The 2,665-nt window shown below is 34.2% G+C and overlaps 1 long non-coding RNA gene across 1 annotated transcript; it reads left to right on the top strand.

Moving 5' to 3' along the window:
* The first annotated feature begins 212 nt into the window (after nucleotides 1-212).
* On the top strand, nucleotides 213-2,356 carry LOC121966569. Its single transcript, XR_006107596.1, has 3 exons — nucleotides 213-385; nucleotides 1,254-1,364; nucleotides 2,273-2,356. It is a non-coding gene; the product is annotated as an uncharacterized LOC121966569 (long non-coding RNA).
* The last annotated feature ends 309 nt before the right edge of the window (nucleotides 2,357-2,665 follow it).

Raw genomic sequence — 2,665 nt, 5'->3', positions numbered from 1 at the left:
CATAATAACAATAATAAAAATAATAATAATGATAATGAGGATGATAATAATAAATAAAAATAGCATATATATCATAAGAATATTTTTTTTGTGTGTGCTGCGTTTCGAATCTGAGCAAATTATTTTGATTTCTTTCGAAAACATGAGAAAAAAGCTTGAAAAAACTGACCAGATTTGAAAAAAAAGAGTTTAAAATCTATGGGAAAAGCTGTGCGTCTCTTTTTTGTTTTTCGTGACGCGTTTTTTGTCTTTCCTCTGTTTTCTCGACCAGCTCGTGAAGCCAAAGTACCGCTCGCTGTCGTACCCGTACCTGCTGCCCAAATCTCACACCACGGCTGCAGAGCAGCGATACCAAGTCCCCAACTGCATCCCCACCAAAGTGCAGGTCGGTACTGAAGGAGTTAAATGTGTTCAGGTCACTCAGCGTTAAATACCAGTTTCTACTTTCCATAAACACTTACATTTTTGGGTTGTCCGTCCTCTTGTTGTCCACTTAGTTGTTTTTTTTTATATATATGTTAATTCAATATTTATTTTTTCCTTTTAATCTTCCTTTTTTTCAGTAAATAATGAGGAAAAATAGATGTTTCATTTTGAGTCTGTGGGTGTATATTTAATCATAGTATCGCTTTAAATGAATAAAGCCAGTTGATTAAAATTCAGTGACTTATGGAGAAGGGGTGGGATTAAATGTGTTTTTTACCTCTCACTCCTTTCAAATATGTAAAGCAAATTATTTTGTGTTTGAATATTTTTTGCTTTATGTTTTGTCTGTTTTTGCATATTTTCTCTGTTTCCTTTTTAAACGTTCGAAATAAATTAAATCAAAACCAAATAACTTTGGAAACGTGAGAAAAACAAAGTTTTCTTCACATATTCAGCCTGACGTGGTGAATATCTGATGTACAAATGGTTACTTTAAAGGTTAGATATTCTTTTTAAGTACTGAATATTCTAGTAAAACTCTTTGCTTTCCTCTTGTTAAGTTTAAACATTTTCCTTTTGGTGTAAAACCATAAATTTAATTTCTGAAATGCTATCTGCAAGCCAAGTTCAGCTGGGCGAATACTGAAAAGTACACACAGTATGGAGAATAAAAACATTTACTTTCTCCTCTGCAGTGTTGAAACGAGGTAAACAAACGAGGTAAACATTTATTCCGAGACGAAACTCGATCCGACTTTTCTCTTTGCAGAGTTCAAGCTTTTTGTTTGCACATTTTTTCTTCTGTCATTCGTCTTCGTGTCCCTCAGATCCTCCGCTCGTCCGCCGACTGGTCCGCCGGCATCAAATACCACGAGGAGTCCATCCACAACGCCTACGTCCACGTCATCCAGAACAGCAAACACTTCATCTACATAGAGGTACTTAACCCTTTGAACCCCGGAGCAACATCACTTTTCTGAGTTCAGATGCCTTTTACAAGCGTTTAACCCTTTGAGCCCTGACCTAATAGGTCTCCACCCCACACACACACACACACACACACACACACACACACACACACACACACAAACATGAGGAAAAAGGTGCCCTGGCAAGAAATTACTGAGTTTGATTTTTTTTTTAACCCAGAAAATCATCTAAAATACACGAATATTGAAATATATGCTATAATTATACAGTATATTTAAAATTACTTTGCAGAATTATTAGAATTGATTTTTTTATTTTTATTTTTTGGCTTTTTATTGTTATTTTTGTATGGTTGGTTGATTTTTAATTTTTTTTTTAATTTATTTTTGTACTTTATTGTAATTGTTGATCTTTTTGTGGTTGTTATTTACTTTCTATTTTTGTTTGGTTGGTTGATTTTTTTTAATCTTGTAAATAGGACCCCACTCCACCCACTCATCTTCTGGAAACCCTGAATTATAAATATTTTTAACCCTTTTTAAAAGTTTTTTGTTATTGTTTTTTACTTTTTTTTACTGTCTGTGTTTGTTCTGTTGGCTGATTTTTTTTATATTAATCTGGATAGTGTAAGTTAAATAAAAGTGTGTAATGTGCTGATTCTTGAGCCATATTACACACTTTGTACTTTGCATTAAATGTGAATTTCTTAGATCAAGAAAAATATTGGAAGATTGAATTCTTACTACATGTAAATGACATTTTTTCTCCCCCATATTCCAAAATATCAAAATAAAAAAAGGCGATAAAAACAACAGTCCCGTTGTGGTGTCGCTGCGTTTGCAGCGTTCAGGTTGTATTTTGTAGTTTATGAATATAAAGTGAGATCAGAACAAATAAAAGTGTATTTGTCTTTCAGAATCAGTTCTTCATCAGCTGTGCAGACAACCGACACGTTTTCAACAAGATAGGAGACGCGATTGCAGAGCGCATCATCAGAGCGTACAGGTAACACACACACACACACACACACACACACACACACACACAAATACGAAATTAGATTAACACACACTTTGTAAACTGTGGCTGCTGTGTGTATTTGGCCTTACACACATCGTCTTTGTGTGTGTGCACTCGAGCTTATCTTGAAACAATTTCCCAGAAACACACACACACACACACACACACACACACACACAATATTTATGTTTCTTCCAGAGAACTAATTTCATGGTTAAGATTTATTTGAATATTTTTCCTTTTAAGGTTCTCTCTTTCTCTCTGTGTGTAATATATTTTGGATATCAGA

Source organism: Plectropomus leopardus, unplaced genomic scaffold, assembly GCF_008729295.1.
Source record: "Plectropomus leopardus isolate mb unplaced genomic scaffold, YSFRI_Pleo_2.0 unplaced_scaffold25090, whole genome shotgun sequence".
Classification (NCBI taxonomy): domain Eukaryota; kingdom Metazoa; phylum Chordata; class Actinopteri; order Perciformes; family Serranidae; genus Plectropomus; species Plectropomus leopardus.
This window is presented reverse-complemented; position numbering and strand designations above follow the sequence as displayed.